This window comes from Bubalus bubalis, chromosome 5, assembly GCF_019923935.1.
Source record: "Bubalus bubalis isolate 160015118507 breed Murrah chromosome 5, NDDB_SH_1, whole genome shotgun sequence".
Classification (NCBI taxonomy): Eukaryota; Metazoa; Chordata; class Mammalia; order Artiodactyla; family Bovidae; genus Bubalus; species Bubalus bubalis.
In genome coordinates, this window is record NC_059161.1 from 102,438,900 (window position 1) to 102,458,940 (window position 20,041).

Genomic DNA, 20,041 nt, shown 5'->3' on the forward strand with positions numbered 1-20,041 from the left:
TTTAGCATCTTGTAAAAAGTTTTCTCGGAGAAGGCAATGGCACCCCACTCCAGTAGTCTTGCCTGGAAAATCCCATGGACGGAGGAGCCTGGTAGGCTGCAGTCCATGGGGTAGCCAAGAGTCAGACACGACTGAGCGACTTCACTTTCACTTTCATGCATTGGAGCAGGAAATGGCAGCCCACTCCAGTGTTCTTGCCTGGAGAATCCCAGGGACGGGGGAGCCTGGAGGGCTGCTGTCTATGGGGTTGAAAGGTTGTTGCTGAACCACACAAAGACACCAGGATTCTTGGCTTCCAGAGGAGAATTCAATCCGGGGCCAGAGATAAGGCTTGATCACTCAGAGCTTTTGTGTAATAAAGTTTTATTGAAGTATAAAGGAGATAGAGAAATCTTCTGACATAGGAATCAGAAGGGGGTAAAAAGAGTGCCCCTTGCTAGTGTTAGCCATGGAGTTACATACTCTCTAATTAGTTATTACAGTGAATTAAAAGAATGCCTGGAGGTTGTTAAGTCCTCACTAGACCTACTCCATAATTTACACCTTAAGATAACAGGATTAGCCAGAAGCGTTTTTTCCAGAGACTGTCCTCAAGCAGGATACATTATTGTTATATAATCCTAAGGAATATAGAGGGGAAAAAAGTTTGTCCTTTCTTCCTCCTTGAGCATTCCAGACTCCTCTCTCCTTGGGGACCCATAGACTTCTTATCAACCTGCCTAGGAAATTACTCTCTCATTCCCTCCTTTTCTTTAATGAGAATTATGCCAAGGGAAAGGGGCGTCGTTTTCGTTCCATAACTACTTCCTGCTGTTTAGGGGCATGGCCCTTAAATTGTTGAACCAACATATTCTCCTAACCTGCATATTGAGGGTCTCTGATCCAGGGGCCCCAAGTAATAGTTGGAGGAGGCTGTGGCACCCGTAGGAGCTTGAACAACCATTTGTAACTTAAAAGCTTTTAGACGGTTAGAAAACCCCATTATACAGTTACAGAAGTAAGGCAAAATAGTCATTAAACCAACTTAAAATCAAAATGAAAAGTCACATTATGTCCATAGTTACATCAGTCCATCCTAAGGCTGTTAGATGTCATCAGATGAAGAAGAGGCATCGCATGTGATTGTTGTCGAAGCTGTTCGCAGACTTGGAGAAAGTCTTTTCTTTGAAGTGGAGATTCCATCACAGGAAGCCTTCCACTGATGAAAAGGGGAGCGCTCCACAGACCCAGCAGTTAGACTGATTGTGGAATTCAGCATAGGAGTGAGCTCAGGACAGGAAGGCATTGTCTTGAGGATCAAACAGCAGATTCAAGATTTTTTGGAGTCGGCAGAAGTAGGCTCACATAGATTATCAGGCCCATCTGAAAAGTACAAAGTCAGAGCATAGAAAGTAAAGACATAAAATGAAGTCACTTAGTTCTGGTCAGGGTGCCACCTCTTAACTCGAGTGTGATGTACCCATGAATCAATTTCTGGCCCTTTGACAGCTGTGGGAGAAGAAAGAATAACCTCGTAAGGGCCTTCCCAGAGGGGCTCAAGGGATGGGCCCCCAGACACCAATGTTTTTATGAGGACCTTGGTTCCTGGCTCAAATAGAGGCTTGCTTGACTCAGAGTCTGGGTCAGGAGCTGTCTCCCGGAGTTCTGTTAATGTCTGTTGAAAAGCTGAGAGCTGAGTTACATAACTAGTTAATTCCAAGGCTTCAGGGTCTATAACAATTTCTGTGCATAAGAAAAGCCTTCCATAAATATATTCAAAGGCGGACAGTCCCTCCTTTTTGGGGGCAGTTCGAGCCCTCATTAAAGCTATGGGTAGGACTTTAATCCAATTGTCCTGCGTCTCTTGAGTTAATTTGCACAGATGTCTTTTGATAATGTCATTAGCTTTTTCAACCTTTCCTGAGGATTGGGGTCTCCAGGAACAGTGTAAGTGATATTCTATTCCTAGAGCTTTAGACACCCCCTGAGTTACAGCAGCTTTAAAGGCGGAGCCATTGTCACTCTGAAGGCTCCGTGGCAGCCCAAACCTGGGGATAATTTCATGGATTAGAATCTTTATAACCTCCTTAGCCCGTTCACTACAACAGGGAAAAGCCTCAATCCAACCAGTAAAAGTATACACCCAAACTTGTAAGCAAGAATACCCATTAGCTTTTGGCACATGAGTAAAATCAATTTCCCAGTCCTCTCCAGGATACTTTTCACTTCATTGTAATCCAGATTTTGCTAGCTTTTCAGTCTTTAGGCTATTTTTCTGACGAACCTCACACCTTTTGATAATATTCCTTAAAGTTTTCGTTACATTTTTACCTTCAAACAAACGAGAAGCCATCTGGTAAGTACTCTCTGCACCCAAATGAAAACTCTGGTGTAAACCCTTAAGAATTTTCTACTAAGCACTTTCAGGAATTATTAATCGTCCATCCTCAGACTGTAACCATCCTTTATCAGTAATCTTTGCTCCTCTTTTCTCATATCTTTCTAATTCTTCCTCAGTACATTGTGTTTTTTTCTGTTTCACAGGACCTGTCCAGATCAAAGGCGTCTGTAGTGAAGGGGTTTTGTAAAGTGCTGCTTTTCTGGCTTGACAATCAGCCAGCTGATTACCTTCAGCTACTTTACCCCCATCCCCGTTGTGTCCTTGGCAATGCATAACAGCTACTTCTTTAGGACAATATACAGCAGTTAAAAGTCTCTCGATCTCTCTGAAATGCTTAATAGGTTCTCCTGTTGCTGTTTTAAACTGTCTCTTTCCATACTGCAGCATGAGCGTGTAAAGTCAAATAAGCACACTTAGAATCCGTGTAGATATTTACCCGCTGCCCTTTGCTTAACTCTAGAGCTCGGGTCAGGGCCACAGGCTCCACTAACAGAGCACTGGTTCCCTGGGGGAGAGATTTTGCTTCTAAAACCTGTTCAGCAGTCACCACCGCGTAACCTGCTTTACGCTTTCCATCCCGAACAAAAGAACTGCCATCAGTAAATATTTCCATGTCGGGATTGTCTAGTGGGGTATCCGTTAGATCCTCCTGAGTGGCATAGTTTAAAGTTTGGAATTGGGAACAATCGTGATCAGGTGTTTCATTTTCCTTCTCAGTAAGGAAAGTGGCAGGATTTAAATTTCCACAAACTTTAAGCTTAGTTAACTGCTCCTTCTAACAACAATGACTGATATTTAAGAAGCCTACTGTCTGTCATCCAAATAGTAACCTTAGAATTTAAGATTCCACTCACATCATGAGAAGTCAGTACAGTAAGCTTTCATCCATTAATTATTTTTAAAGCTTCAGGTGCTAATAAAGCTGCTGCCCCAATTACTCTTAGGCAGTGGGGCCACCCACGTGAAACTACATCTAATTCTCTGCTTAGATAAGCAATAGGTTGCTGGTGCAGCCCTCGGGGTTGTGTCAAAATTCCCAAGGCCACACCTTTTCTTTCAGTGACAAACAAATTAAATTCTAACCCTGTGGGCAAGCTCAGAGCAGGAGCTTGCAGGACAGCAGTCTGAAGAACCTTAAAAGCCTTTTGAGTATCTGGAGACCAAACCAGTTTGTCGGTTTGGGCCTGCTGAGTTTCAACTATAAGTTTATATAAAGGCCGGGCAAGTTCCCCATAACCCAGAATCCAAATGCGACAGTAACCTGTGATTCCCCAAAATCCTCTTAATTGTCTTAAAGTCATAGGTAGGGGATGATTTAATATAGGCTTAATTCTCTCGGGGCCTATGGCCCTAGTCCCTTCTGATATGATTAGGCCCAGATACCTAACAGATTGTTGACAAAGCTGAGCCTTTTCTCTTGATGCCTTGTAACCACAGCCTGCCAGAAAGTTTAAGAAATCTTCTGAGGCTCGCAAACAAGCTTCCTCTGTCTCAGCACAGAGCAAAATATCATCTACATATTGCAACACCACCCCTTTGGAGCTATTAAAGTTTTGTAGATCCCATGACAAACTTTGTCCAAATAAGTGAGGACTGTCACGAAATCCCTGGGGCAAAACTGTCCAGGTTAACTGAGAAGCTGGATGCGTAGGGTCCTCAAAGGCAAATAGAAATTGACTTTCCTCCACCAAAGGCACTGAATAGAAGGCACCTTTTAAATCAACGACTGAGAAATATTTGGCTCATTCTGGAATTTCAGACAATAGAGTATAAGGATTAGGCACCACTGGTGTAAGGGAACTACAGCCTCATTTATTATTCATAAATCTTGAAGTAGTCTCCATTTGCCATTTGAATTCTTTATACCCAAAATAGGAGTGTTGCATGGACTGTTACAGGGAATTAATAGGCCCTGCTCCTTTAAATTTTCTATGATGGGTTTTAACCCTTCCTTAACCTCGGGTTTCAGTGGATACTGCTTCTAATGTGGAAATAAGTGTGGGTCTTTGTGCTTGACAACTAAAGGAATAGCATTTTGTCTTCAAGCCACAGATTTTCCATCAGCCCATCCTCTAGGATTTACATTTTGCTCAATTAAAGGGAGAGAAAGGGAAGGCTCCATATTTATGAAAACAGAGGCATGGACCTTGCTCAGTATATCCCTTCCCAAAAGCGGTGAGGGAGACTCTGGCACGATCAGAAACTCATGTAAAAATAGCACCGAATCCCAGTCACAAATGACAGAAACACTGGAGTAATACGTTTTTGCTCGTCCAGACAGTCCCATTACGGAAGCAGATCCAGAAGAAAGGGGGCCAGGGGCTTCAGTAAGCACGGAGTAAGTTGCTCCAGTATCTAAAAGGAAATCGATGGATTGCCCCCCCCCCCACAGTTATTAATACCCGGGGTTCCTCAGGCGTAATTAGGACAGGAGCTTGTGTGGGGACCCCCGGGGCACCTTCAGTCCTGATTGTCTTGAGAGTCCAACCCCGGAGACCTACGCCTCTGGGGGCAATCTCTCTTCCAGTGTGGTCCTTTGCAGACCAGACGTGGAGCCGGGGGCAGCTTAGATGCCTGAGGGTAATCCCACTTGAGGTGCCCCTCCTTTCCACAGTAATAGCAAGCCCATCCCTTTCACCTGGGTCCCTCTGGACATTTTTCCAAGGCTGTTTAAGAACGGTTTTCATAGTCATTGCGAAGGCTTCTGCCTTTTACTTTGTCTTTTTCTGCCTTTCTTTCTTTTCCTCATATTCCCTACCATAATAGACTGTCTGAGCCAGTTGTAACAGAGTATCTAAAGACTGATTTGGTCCATATGTCCATTTTAATAGCTTATGGCAGATATCTGGAGCCAACTGAGAGAGAAATCTATCCTTTAAGATCACTTCTCCCCCTTCACTTTCAGAATCAATCTCAGTCTCTCAATCTATCTAGGAATTTACCAGGAGCTTCCTTCTCCTCCTGTTCTATGTCTGCCAATTTGCCATACTTTAAAGGCTTAGCCCCACGTCCAAGGAGCCGTGGCTGCGTGGGCGCAGGAGGGCCTAGAGGAGCTATCCCACATTGAAGGTCAGGAAGGACGAGGATATACCCCTTGTCCAAGGTAAGGAGCAGCGGCTGCACTTTGCTGGAGCAGCCGTGAAGAGATACCCCACGCCCAAGGTAAGAGAAACCCAAGTAAGACAGTAGGTGTTCTAAGAGGGCCTCAGAGGGCAGACACACTGAAACCATACTCACAGAAAACTAGTAAATCTAATCACACTAGGACCACAGCCTTGTCTAACTCAATGAAACTAAGCCATGCCCATGGGGCAACCCAAGATGGGCGGGTCAAAGTGGAGAGATCTGACAGAACGTGGTCCATTGGAGAAGGGAATGGCAAACCACTTCCGTATTCTTGCCTTGAGAACCCCATGAACAGTATGAAAAGGCAAAATAATAGGATACTGAAAGAGGAACTCCCCAGGTCAGTAGGTGCCCAATATGCTACTGGAGATGAGTGGAAAAACAACTCCAGAGAGAATGAAGGGATGGAGCAAAAGCAAAAAGAATACCCAGCTGTGGATGTGACTGGTGATAGAAGCAAGGTTCGATGCTGTAAAGAGCAATATTTCATAGGAACCTGGAATGTCAGGTACATGAATCAAGGCAAATTGGAAGTGGTCAAACAAGAGATGGCAAGAGTGAATGTCGACATTCTAGGAATCAGCGAACACAAATGGACTGGAATGGGTGAATTTAACTCAGATGACCATTATATCTACTAATGCGGACAGGAATCCCTCAGAAGAAATGGAGTAGCCATAATGGTCAACAAAAGAGTCCGAAATGCAGTACTTGGATGCAATCTCAAAAATGATAGAATGATCTCTGTTCGTTTCCAAGGCAAACCATTCAATATCACAGTAATCCAAGTCTGTGCCCCAACCAGTAACGCTGAAGAAGCTGAAGTTGAATGGGTCTATGAAGACCTACAAGACCTTTTAGAACTAACACCCAAAAAAGATGTCCTTTTCATTATAGGGGACTGGAATGCATAAGTAGGAAGTCAAGAAACCCTGGAGTAACGGGCAAATTTGGCCTTGGAATACGGAATGAAGCAGGGCAAAGACTAATAGAGTTTTGCCAAGAAAATGCACTGGTCATAACAAACACCCTCTTCCAACAACACAAGTGAAGACTCTATACATGGACATCACCAGATGGTCAACACCAAAATCAGATTGATTATATTCTTTGCAGCCAAAGATGGAAAAGCTCTATACAGTCAGCAAAAACAAGACCAGGAGCTGACTGTGGCTCAGATCATGAACTCCTTATTGCCAAATTCAGACTTAAATGGAAGAAAGTAGGGAAAATCACTAGACCATTCAGTTCAGTTCAGTTCAGTTCAGACGCTCAGTCGTGTCCGACTCTTTGCGACCCCATGAATCGCAGACCATTCAGGTATGACCTAAATCAAATCCCTTATGATTATACAGTGGAAGTGAGAAATAGATTTAAGGGCCTAGATCTGATAGAGAGAGTGCCTGATGAACTATGGACGGAGGTTAGTGACATTGTACAGGAGACAGGGATCAAGACCATCCCCATGGAAAAGAAATGAAAAAAAGCAAAATGGCTGTCTGGGGAGGCCTTACAAATAGCTGTGAAAAGAGAAGCTAAAAGCAAAGGAGAAAAGGAAAGATATAAGCATCTGAATGCAGAGTTCCAAAGAATAGCAAGAAGAGATAAGAAAGCCTTCTTCAGCAATCAATGCAAAGAAATAGAGGAAAACAACAGAATGGAAAAGACTAGAGATCTCTTCAAGAAAATTAGAGATACCAAGGGGACATTTCATGCAAAGATGGGCTCGATAAAGGACAGAAATGGTATGGACCTAACAGAAGCAGAAGATATTAAGAAGAGACAGCAAGAATACACAGAAGAACTGTACAAAAAAGATCTTCACGACCCAGATAATCACGATGGTGTGATCACTCACCAAGAGCCAGACATCCTGGACTGTGAAGTCAAGTGGGCCTTAGGAAGCATCACTACAAACAAAGCTAGTGGAGGTGATGGAATTCCAGTTAAGCTCTTTCAAATCCTGAAGGATGATGCTGTGAAAGTGCTGCACTCAATATGCCAGCAAATTTGGAAAACTCAGCAGTGGCCACAGGACTGGAAAAGGTCAGTTTTCATTCCAATCCCAAAGAAAGGCAATGCCAAAGAATGCTCAAACTACCGCACAGTTGCACTCATCTCACGGGCTAGTAAAGTAATGCTCAAAATTCTCCAAGCCAGGCTTCAGCAATACATGAACCGTGAACTTCCCGATGTTCAAGCTGGTTTTAGAAAAGGCAGAGGAACCAGAGATCAAATTGCCAACATCCACTGGATCATGGAAAAAGCAAGAGAGTTCCAGAAAAATATCTATTTCTGCTTTATTGACTATGCCAAAGCCTTTGACTGTGTGGATCACGATAAACTGTGGAAAATTCTTCACGAGATGGGAATACCAGACCACCTAATCTGCCCCTTGAGAAATTTGTATGCAGGTCAGGAAGCAACAGTTAGAACTGGACATGGAACAACAGACTGGTTCCAAATAGGAAAAGGAGTTCGTCAAGGCTGTATATTGTCACCCTGTTTATTTAACTTATATGCAGAGTACATCATGAGAAATGCTGGACTGGAAGAAACACAAGCTGGAATCAAGACTGCCTGGAGAAATATCAATAACCTCAGCTATGCAGATGACACCACCCTTATGGCAGAAAGTGAAGAGGAACTAAAAAGCCTCTTGATGAAACTGAAAGTGGAGAGTGAAAAAGTTGGCTTAAAGCACAACATTCAGAAAATGAAGATCATGGCATCCGGTCCCATCACTTCATGGGAAATAGATGGGGAAACAGTGGAAACAGTGTCAGACTTTATTTTTTGGGGCTCCAAAATCACTGCAGATGGTGACTGCAGCCATGAAATTAAAGATGCTTACTCCTTGGAATAAAAGTTATGACCAATCTAGATAGCATATTCAAAAGCAGAGACATTACTTTGCCAACAAAGGTCCATCTAGTCAACGCTATGGTTTTTCCTGTGGTCATGTATGGATGTGAGAGTTGGACTGTGAAGAAGGCTGAGCGCCGAAGAATTGATGCTTTTGAACTGTGATGTTGGAGAAGACTCTTGAGAGTCCCTTGGACTGCAAGGAGATCCAACCAGTCCATTCTGAAGGAGATCAGCTCTGGGATTTCTTTGGAAGGAATGATGCTAAAGCTCAAACTCCAGTACTTTGGCCACCTCATGCGAAGAGTTGACTCACTGGAAAAGACTCTGATGCTGGGAGGGATTGGGGGCAGGAGGAGAAGGGGACGACAGAGGATGAGATGGCTGGATGGCATCACTGACTCGATGGACATGAGTCTGAGTGAAGTCTGGGAGTTGGTGATGGACAGGGAGGCCTGGCGTGCTGCGATTCATGGGGTTGCGAAGAGTCGGACACAACTAAATGACTGAACTGAACTGAACTGAAAGGCTTAACATGCGCCTGCCTGAATCCTTCAAGAATACATCTGACAAAATGACTCTGATCCCATCTTCCTTTAGCTGTGTTGTAGTCTCAGTCTGGTTCTGTAATTGGGACCACCTGATTCCCAGTGGGGAGGGCGGTTATCTTGTCCTCCCTCTTCCCTACTGATTCATTACCAAACCATTCATCTCCATCAGTTCAGTTCAGTTCAGTCACTCAGTTATGTCTGACTCTTTGCGACCCCATGAATCACAGCACACCAGGCCTCCCTGTCCATCATCTCCATAAGCAACTGCTTTTCCCAAAACTCGAGTCTTTGAGTCGGGAGTCAGCTTTTGTCCCAAGATATACATCACATCCTTCCAAGTAAGGTCATAAAGCAAAGTAACACCTTTAAAAGCTCTATTTTTTGGGGTCCTCTAAATAGTCTCCCAGATCCTCCTTGATTCTTTGTATTTCTTGATAAGAAAAAGGTTTATTAACTCTCATAGACTGATTATTTCTCCTGGTGGGTGCTTCATGAAGAGGCAACAGCTTGTGTGGCTGTTCCTTAGTCTCTCTGGCTGCTCTGCACATATGATCCCAGGGATAGATTGGAGCTTTTCTTTATCTCTTTGTCTCCTGTCCTCCATCTCATCTAGCAAAGTAGGAGGAGAGGAGGGAGCTGAAGGTTTCACACCCAAATCTATACCCTTAGGACACAAGTCTGGCATATTTCACAGAGAGAAAAAAGGGCAACATATAGGCTACTTCTACCCATTTCCCTTGTTTTCTACAGAACCGGTCTAATTGTAAAACAGTATTATACTTAAGAGACCCTCCAACTGGCCACCATTTGCCATCCTCCAGTGGGTACCACGGCCATGCAGTATCACATAGGAAGACCAGGTGTGTCTTCTTTAAGCCCTGGGGATCAAATCTATAGGATACAGTTTAAAGGAGTGAGGCTGGAATTGTTAGCTACCATCTGTAAGAGAGAAAAAAAGCGACCAGTGCCCTCTTTCTACTGGAGGCGTCCCTCCCTGCTCTAGATGGGGGTATAGACAGACTACACCAAAGCTTTTTTTTCCTGGTCAGACTTAGTCTGTCCCTTACCGATGCAGGTGAAATACTCGTCCCTCCTGGTTCTACCAACAAAACGGTGTGGAGATGCACCAGGGTAGACCTAATGGCATCCCTGACTGACGTCTAGCTCCTCACCATTAAAACCTTGCTTGCCTCTGATGCCACCGGGGGTGCGAACAGAGTAACCTTCTGGAATGCCTCCCAGGCTAAACTGCTGGGGAAAACATTCGTCACCTGAGTGCCTGTGCATGACCCTGAGTATATTCCTGACCACAATAAGATCGATACAAACATAAAACTGAGATGTTCCTTCCAAGCGTAACCACACAAGTATAAGAGCCTCCTCTGGTCCACTAAGAGCCAGCGTTACCAAAGGAAAAAACCTGTTATAGTTCCAATCTGAGTAACCTTTAACCTCAGAGATGCTCTTGGAGATAGAACTCCATCTAGCTTCCGAACTTTCCATGCCTAGTGAGGCTAAGCACTTCCTGACTACCAATCCAAGCTTGGGATCTAAGTAACAGTACACATTAACAGCATAGATCACAAGTCCCTTGAAAGTCTATGATCCTACAGATTAGGTTAGTACTTCTAATTTCCAAGGAGTTATGAAATGGTCAAAGAGACCAAAAAGTTTGACCAAGAGAGGAGAGTATGGTCCATATGCTTTGCCATTTCTGGTTGGTCCCCAAAAGGGACACTGGGTGCCTCTTGTCATTGGCAGGTCAGTATAAACCCTCGACAGGTTTCTGCCATAGCCATATGAGGTCGAGAGGGACCACAGAGCAGGGCTCCACACTTGCTTAGCGCAAGGCGTTTCATTCATTCACGCAAGCACACCAAAGAGTTAGTAAAGTACAGCAGAAAATATGTTTGCTAGGAGAACAAAGAACTAGGGGATGTCCAAGCATCCTTACCTTGTCCTGAAGAATCCTGGATGAGCCCCCAAGATGAAAGGTTGTTGCTGAACCACGGAAAGATGCCGGGATTCTTGCCTTCCAGAGGAGAAGAATTCAATCCGGGGCCAGAGATGAGGCTTGATCACTCAGAGCTTTTGTGTAATGAAGTTTTATTAAAGTATAAAGGAGATAGAGAAAGCTTCTGACATAGGCATCAGAAGGGAGTAGAAAGACTACCCCCTTGCTAGTGTTAGCAAGGAGTTACAGACTTTCTAATTAGTTATTACAGTGAATCAAAAGAATGTCTGGAGGTTGTAAAGACCTCACTAGACCTACTTGCATAACTTATACCTTAAGATAACAGGATTAGCCAGAAGGTTTTTCCAGAGACTGTCCTCAAGCAGGATACATTATTGTTATATAACCCTAAGGAATGTAGAGGGGAAAAAATTTGTCCTTTCTTCCTCCTTGAGAATTCTAGACCCCTCTCGCCTTGGGGACCCATAGACTTCTTATCAACCTGCCTAGGAAATGACTCTCTCAGGGTCGCACAGAGTCAGACACGACTGAAGCAACTTAGCGGCAGCAAAAAGTTTTCTAATCTCTATAAATATGTTTTTTTTTTGTCAAAACTTTATACTTCTTGGTAGAGCTTACTTTATTTCCTTCATTAATAACCCACAGAGTGAATGCCACACTTCCTGTTTGTCACCCTGTGCTTCTTTCTATGTGAGTATCTCTAAAACCAACCATGAGATCCACATTTCACTCATTATACTTTGACACAAAAGTCAAAAGGAAAGGAATAATAAGTTGACACTGTTTTAAAGTCTTGATTAGATTCAACCTATAAACAAGAATGCTAAAACTTCTGAGTTAAAGAACAGATGCTCTGTTAATTTATTCATACTAATCATATTTAATGTGTTTTAACCTTAATGGGAAATAGATGGGGAAACAGTGGAAACAGTGTCAGACTTTATTTTTTTGGGTTCCAATATCACTGCAGATGGTGACTGCAGCCATGAAATTAAAAGATGCTTACTCCTTGAAAGAAAAGTTATGACCAACCTAGATAGCATATTGAAGCAGAGACATTACTTTGCCAACAAAGGTCTGTCTAGTCAAGGCTATGGTTTTTCCTGTGGTCATGTATGGATGTTAGATTTGGACTGTGAAGAAGGCTGAGCGCCGAAGAATTGATGCTTTTGAACTGTGGTGTTGGAGAAGACTCTTGAGAGTCCCTTGGACTGCAAGGAGATCCAACCAGTCCATTCTGAAGGAGATCAGCCCTGGGATTTCTTTGGAAGGAATGATGCTAAAGCTCAAACTCCAGTACTTTGGCCACCTCATGCGAAGAGTTGACTCCCTGGAAAAGACTCTGATGCTGGGAGGGATTGGGGGCAGGAGGAGAAGGGGACGACAGAGGATGAGATGGCTGTATGGCATCACTGACTCGATGGACGTGAGTCTGTGTGAACTCCAGGAGTTGGTGATGGACAGGGAGGCCTGGTGTGCTGTGATTCAAGGGTTGCAAAGAGTCAGACATGACTGAGCGTCTGATCTGATCTGATCTGATATGTAAAGTAGCTAGAATCCTCCTCAAAGGCTGGAAGTGAGGATTCTCTCTTAGGTACTGGGACAAATCATAGTAGGATGCAGTTAGAAGAAGGGATTCCCATTATTCACAGCAAGACAAAATAAGGGCAGCCCACAGAGGGAAACAAAGCCATTGGAAATGAATCATTATGATTTGATTGAACCAAATTTCCTTTTGTATATTTCCATCATGTAAACCAAAATAATAAAACCTTTCAGCTTTTATACTTTCATCAGTACTTCTGTTTTTGCAACTAAAGGAATACTAATACAGTACTTAAAAAATACACACAGATTTAATAAATGTTAAATGACTTTGGTTAGTTCTCTTAAGTTCTCAGAGCTTCATATTTTTTAAAAATTTAAGTTTAAAATAAAGGGAATTATGCACTTTTCTTTCCTCCCAAGGCTTATGAAGCTCATATGACATGAGCACCATATGAAATAAATGATTTGTAAATGAAAGATTTAGAAACTTCTATAAAAGTGCTATGTAAATGTCAAAATCATGGTATCCAAATATGCCATACTGTTGAACAAATCAATAGATATGATCAGCATAAGTTAGGAAGTGTTAATCATTCAGTGATGTCCGACTCTGAGACCCCAACCCACTCCAGTGTTCTTGCCTGGAGAAGAACAGGGATGTGGGAGCCTGGTAGGCTGCCGTCTATGGAGTTGCACAGAGTCGGACATGACTGAAATGACTTAGCAGCAGCAGCAGATATAAGGAGACATAAGAATTGGGCTCATAAACCAGCTCCTGAAAGTGTCTATCTAAAGACCAGTGCTGGCAGTTTTCTCCTGAGCACAGAGCGTCTCATTTCTGCTCTCCACTCCGAACTCCTTTCAGGGGGTGCTGAAGGTCTGCAGCTATAGCAACACATGATTTAACCCTTGTGAAGTAGATGGCAAGTGCCAATTTGTACTTGACATTAGTCAGAACTAGAGAATACATGAAGAAAAAGATTTGTAATCCTCATGAATATGAATACAATTGTTCTTAACACAGATAACAGTGTTAGCATTATCTTTCTCATCCCAACCTCCTTAGGATTTACGATGTTAAGACTTTCAAGTACTTAAGCAGAGCTCTTTCCATCTGTAAAACTTAATTGTTAATTTTGTTCTAAAATTAAATTATTTGTGCTTTTTTTCCCAATAAATAAGCCAACTGAAAATTAAACACACAATATAAAAGCTGAAAATTGAGTTTTCTTCAGGGTCTCATTGACAGAGAGAGCCTGGGAGACAGCAACAGAAGTTTTTCTCTCAGTCTGTGAAGAACACCCCTGATAGGGAGGTAATCATTTAGGTAGGGCTGGGAATGCTGATCAAGCTTCCCAGGTGGCTCAGTGGTAAAGAATCCACCTGCCAATGCAGGAGATACAGTTTCAATCTCCAGGAGGAGAAAAGGGCAACCTGGAGGAGAAAATGGCAACCCACTCCAGCATTCTTGCCTCGGAAATCCCATGGACAGAGGAGCCAGTGGGCTATAGTCCATGAGGTTGCAAAGAGTCAGACACAACTAAGAGACTAACCCTACAGTTCAGGGGTTACGATGAGTCAGACAGGGTTGAGAGACTGAGTATGCATACACGTGAAAGTTGATCACATCAGCATGATGTCTTTTTCTGTGTGTTGTGTGTTGTTGATGCTCTAAAGATCCAGAACACTCTTATGTGCAAAGATCTGCTTTTTAGGATGAAGCCAGAAAAAAGGGTCATATAACCTAGACTTCTGTAAATCAGAAAAAAAATGAGAAACTGAGAAAAGCGGGTCCCTACATATTTCTCTAGGCTGACTGTATTGTAATGAAAGGCAGATTTTTAAGAGATGAGAAAATGTTAATCAAACAAGGAGGCCATAGCTGGATGAGGCTCTAATGCCACTGAAGCCCATGTAAGCAACCCAAAATCTAAGCTTGTAAATACCACAGGGTTACACAATCAAGAGGCTAAGGACAACCACTCTCATACAGCCAACTAGACTTTAAACTGTAGACAATCAAATAATCTTTGTTTGCTTCTTCACTTTCTCTGTGTAAGCCTAGCCCCTTAGCTACTATCAACCAGGGCTCTTTAAACACTTCTGGTTTGGCATTGCCCCATTAAAATCAATTACTGCTTTAATAAACTCATAAAAATTTCAATATGCCTCAGTTTATCATTTAACAGCATGATCCTCTGAAGTGTGTGTGTGTGCACATGTGCATGTTCCTGGTGATTTCATAATAAAGACTGGTTTATTTCTGGTAAGAAATTATGTTTGCACTTCTTGCCAAACAATTTGCATTGTAATATACAATTGATAAAAGGTTAAACATTTCCATTAAGAAAGAAAGAGGGACATCCCTGGAGGTCCAGTGGTTAAGATTCCAGACATCCAATGCAGAGGGCAGAAGCTTGATTCCCAGATCCACATGCCACATGGCGTGGCCAAAAAACTAAAGGAAAGAAAGAGACCATTTAGGAGGGCAGATATCCCCATCAGCTTTTTGAAAATCAATTTAACCATTTTTTAAATTCAGCTGTCATAGCCCAATGTCTACTTGTAGTACTGGTGGTGTTGAGTCACTCAGTCGTGTCCAATTTTTGTGACCCCACAGACTATAGCCTGCCAAGCTCCTCTTGCTTAATGTTAATTTTCTTATACATCCATGTTTAAAACCACACTACATAAAAAAAAATATTAGTTAGAAATACTGCTAATTTCCATACCTACATTTTATTAAACTATTTTATTCAACTTCTTCACATGCATTTTCAGCATCACTGTCTTCACTGTCGCAAGAGCCTTTTTTGGAGCAATTTTCAATAACTTTTTTTTACTCATTTTTACTTTCATCTCAGTGCCTCAAAATACAGCAATTTAAAAAACCTGGTTTGATGCTATTACAAGTTACTGCAAATTTATCTAAAGCCTCATATAACATTACAAAAGCCTAAGTGCTTTTTCATATAACATTACAATAGTCATTTTTTTTTCTTTTCGTTTGTTCTTCTTATGTGTGTTAAAAATCTCCAAAATATAGCCATTTATTCTGTTAGTTTTTAAAGTGATTTTTTAAAAAAAGCTTTGTTAACAAGACTTTCAGAACTTCAAAATTTGAAGTTGTACTTCAAGACTTCAAGAAAGAGATCATCACTAAATCTCTGTGTTTTTACTGATTTGGCTAGGTGATCTCAGTAAGTATCTAAAGCTGGAATTCATTAAGGCCAATTTCTCACTAATGCATTTTCCTAAAACACTTTGTTTTTCAAAATAAAGTTAGTGAGAAGGAGGTCTGAAATAGACTTCATAAGCATTCTGACATAAGATAACTCATTGTTTCTGACCTTAACATTAGGGCAGGCATGAGAGGTGCAAAAGAACCAGCAAAGGTAAAGAGACTGAGCTGCAGATCAAGTGCTTAATTTACAAGAAAGTATGACTAGATGCTTCGCAGGGTACATGGCATATCCGCTCCTGAAAGCTCTAGAACCTAGAGGGTTAAGTGGAGAAAGGAGGAGAGAGACAAACTGTGACAAAAGGAGCAGTCATCACTGGTTTGGGGTCTTCCAGTTGATTTACTTCCCCCTTTCTAACCTCAATGTGCAATTCCATCTCTCTTCATTTAGTGAAAAAGTGAAAGTCGCTCAGTCATGTCCAAACCTATGTGACCCCATGGACTGTATGTCCATGGAATTCTCCAGGCCAGAATACTGGACTGGGTAGCCTTTCCCTTCTCCAAGGGATCTTCCTGACTCAGGGATAGAATTGGGGTCTCCTGCATCGCAGGCAGATTCTTTATCAACTGAGCCACAAAGGAAGCCCTTCATTTAACCTCACCTTTTAAAAGCACCAGATTCCACCCATAGCTTTCTTATCACCCAAGCTAATGTAAAGGTGACTCCTTATAAGGTCCCTCCCCGCCTATAGTGAGTATCTTGTAGATTCTGACTTCTCTCTTCTTTCTCCTCTATTCACTCATTACCTACACATTAATTTAAAAGTAAATAAGGAGAAGGTGCCTGCCAACCTCTGATTTCTGATGCCTTGTGAAATTTCTCTAGTCCAAGACCCTTACCTCCTCTCCTGCAGGTGCTCGTTCTGCCTTGTTTTTTATTTATTTTTTTTTTTTTCCTGGTAGCCGTCTCTGCCAGGCCCAAGCTTCATTCAGCGCCATCACCAGGTAGCAGCTCACTAACTCTGCTAGTGCATCCCTGTGCACAGGCTCAGTCAGAGAGACCTGTCTTATCTTTTGGTCCAGAAGGAATTCAGAGACCAGAAATAGTAACATATGATCTATGTCATACCAAATGGGATATGTGGTTAAGACTGTCATAAAGAAATTACTAAAGAGAATTTCTCACAGCTAGTAAGGACAGAATGTGTCACTTGTTCCTTCCAGCATTCCAACTGTAGTAACTGATTAATTGCTTTCCTTGCAATGGCCTGGTGACCTGGAGACTCAATAGGTATGACCCTAGCTCTGCACCACAGAGGTGAGGAGTCCCAGCTCTAGATGGTGGAAAGGACAAGCAAGTCCTCATGAGACAAAGGAGAAGCAAGTAAAATCAACCCTTACCCAGGGTCAGGTTAACATATACAGTAGCCCTAAGGATGAAGATATATGATACCCATTCTATATGTAATTTGAAATCAAAAGGCAAAACTTTCTCTGTGGTAGGCTAAAAATTGTTCTCAAAGATATGCCCATGCACTATTCCTTGGAACCTTCCAGGGAACTTTAGAATCCTTGGAAAATGAAGTGAAAGTGTTAGTTGCTCAGTTGTGTTTGACTCTTTGCAATCCCATGGACTAGCCCTCCAGGCTCCTCTGTCCATGGGATTTCCCACACAAGAATACTGGAGTGGGTTGCCATTCCCTTCTCCAGGCGATCTTCCCCACGCAGGGATTGAACCTGGGTCTCCTACACTGCAGGCAGATCCCTTACCATCTGAGCCACCAATGAAGCCCAAGAATACTGGAGTGGGTAGCCATTCCCTTTTTGGGGGTATCTTGCTGACCCAGGGATTGAACCTGAGTCTCCTGCACTGCAGGCAGATTCTTTACCTTCTGAGCCACCTATGGGGGTTGGAACCTAATGAACAATGCTTTATTTGAAAAAGGGGTCTTTGCAGATGTGATTAAATTAAGAATTTTGAGATGAGATTGTCCTGGGTTATCTAGGTGGGCTCCAGATACCATCACAAGCATCCTCTAAGAGGAAAACATTAGACACACATAGAAGATAAGGCTGAGTGAGATGAGCACAAAGACGGATGCTGTGCCTTCAAGCCAGTGAGTGCAGGCAGCCACTGGAAGCCGGAAAAGCCAAGGATCAGAGTCTACCCTTGAGCCCCTTGAGAGAGTAAAGCCCTACTGATACCCTGATTTCAGACTTCTGACCTCTAGAATAAACTTCTGTTGCTCTAAGCTACCAAGTCTGTGGTAATTTTTATAGCACATAGAAAATTAATACAATAAACTATGAAATAAATAAAAAACAGTCCAACAAAAATGTTGGGGTTTTTCTTCTCCCTAGTTTAACTCCTTTTATTGATCTATTTATGCAATATTAACTCTAGAATTTGATAAGTCAATTTCTAAATTGGGGAGAAGTTTGCTGAACAAGCAAACTATATGGACTTGTAGCATAAAGCACATTCAGATTCCAATAATATATTAAAAAATTTCATGATATTGATGCCAAAAAGATGAATATAATCAGAACTAGCTAGTATTTGAGTGAATATATAACTGAATAAATTCTACCAAAAGGTACTGGTGAATACTTACTGATAAAATATCAGTGCAGCTTTCTGTGCTGAGATGTACAGTATCCTTCTCGACCCTGTGCCATGCAAAGTTTTTATTAAAATTTGGATGATGATGTAACACAGTGACCAAGTGAGCAGATGACACAGAGGAGCTGTACTGTAGAGAACAAAAGGACTCTGGATAGGATGAAGCGATAGGTTGGATTTTAAAAGATGTAACTTAATATAGACATATTTACAGTCTTAATTTCACAGGTTCACTACACACAGGTACAGAAAAGGAAAAATCTACTATAAACTTCACTCATAAAATAATAATAAAAATGATATTAAGTGCTACTATGTCCCAGATATTTGATGATAGATAGATAATTGATAGATATTTCTCCCACTTTGTAGAGTAGGCTCAAGACAACCTATACAATTTGCAGGTCCTAGGGCTTCCCTTGGAGGAGGCAATGGCACCCCACTCCAGTACTCTTGCCTGGAAAATCCCATGGATGGAGAGCCTGGTAGACTGTAGTCCATGGGGTCGCTAAGAGTCAGACAGGACTGAGCGACTTCACTTTTACTTTTTACTTTCATGCATTGGAGAAGGAAATGGCAACCCACTCCAGTGTTCTTGCCTGGAGAATCCCAGGGACAGGGGAGCCTGGTGGGCTGCCATCTATGGGGTTGCACAGAGTCAGACATGACTGAAGGGACTTAGCAGCAGAGCAGCAGCAGCAATGCTTCCGTGGTGGCTCAGCAGTAAAGAATCCACCTGAAATAAAGGAGAAGCAGTTTTGATCCCTGGATCTGGAAGATTCCCTGGAGAAGGAAATAGCAACCAACTTCAGTACTCTAGCCTGAGAAATCTTATGAACAGAGGAGCCTATAGTCCTTGGGGTCACAAAAGAGTCAAACAGGACTAAGTGACTAAAGAACAACAAATTGACAAATGAAAATTCAGAGCCACTTGCTTAAAAATTAAGAATTTTAAGACAGTAAGAACCGAGCATCAATCTTTCTAAGCACTGAGTCCCAGTGTGTGACTACACAGATTGTACACCATGGAGTCACCCCTACACTAGTATTATTTAACATGGGACTCATCATACAGGAATCTGGCTTGTTTGGTACTAAAACTCCAGCATGAAGCATAGACACTGGAACAGAAGAATCATTCAGTGGATATAAATATATGTAGGATGGAAGAAGGGTCAAAAGAAAGAGCAATGAATCTGTCAACACCTGATTTACTTTAGCATTTTATCCCAGAATGGTAACAGACTTTAATCGTAAGAAAAATTTCCAGGGTTTAAACAATCTTAAGACCTAAAAAAGTTTTGTTTCCTTAAAGTTATTTGAAAAAATAAAGTCACAGGGAAATTTTAATGTATATGAATTAGTCAAAATCCTCCTATGTACTTTGGAAAATAGTCTCAAATTGAAAAGTAGTTATATTGAAATCAAAGTAAATAATAAAGTTTCTTCATGCCCCAAAATAGATTCCATGGTCTCTTGGAATCCCAGAAAACTAACAAAACAGAAAATCTTTGAATAACAGGACAAGATAGTCCAATGTGGACAATCCATTTGTATTTCTGCATAAGTTGTTGCATTTATGTGGAAAAGCTTATGAGCTAATATTCTTAAGAATTTGTACTGTATTTGTATAAACTTACAAAGTAAAATCTAATTATGGAAACATCAAACATGATAAGCTTTTTAAAAATGTGAATGAAATATTTAAATTCTTCCATAAATTCAGTTTCTAACTAACAAGCTTGAAAATACTTGGGATGATAGCAAAGAAAGCTGCAAAGACACAAACATG

General features: G+C 41.9%; 1 long non-coding RNA gene across 1 annotated transcript; it reads right to left on the reverse strand.

Moving 5' to 3' along the window:
• Nucleotides 1–349: 349 nt before the first annotated feature.
• LOC123465758 lies at nt 350–3,146 on the reverse strand. Its single transcript, XR_006641042.1, has 2 exons — nt 2,311–3,146; nt 350–1,362 (listed from the first exon to the last, which is right to left on the reverse strand). It is a non-coding gene; the product is annotated as an uncharacterized LOC123465758 (long non-coding RNA).
• Between the last annotated feature and the right edge of the window lie 16,895 nt (nt 3,147–20,041).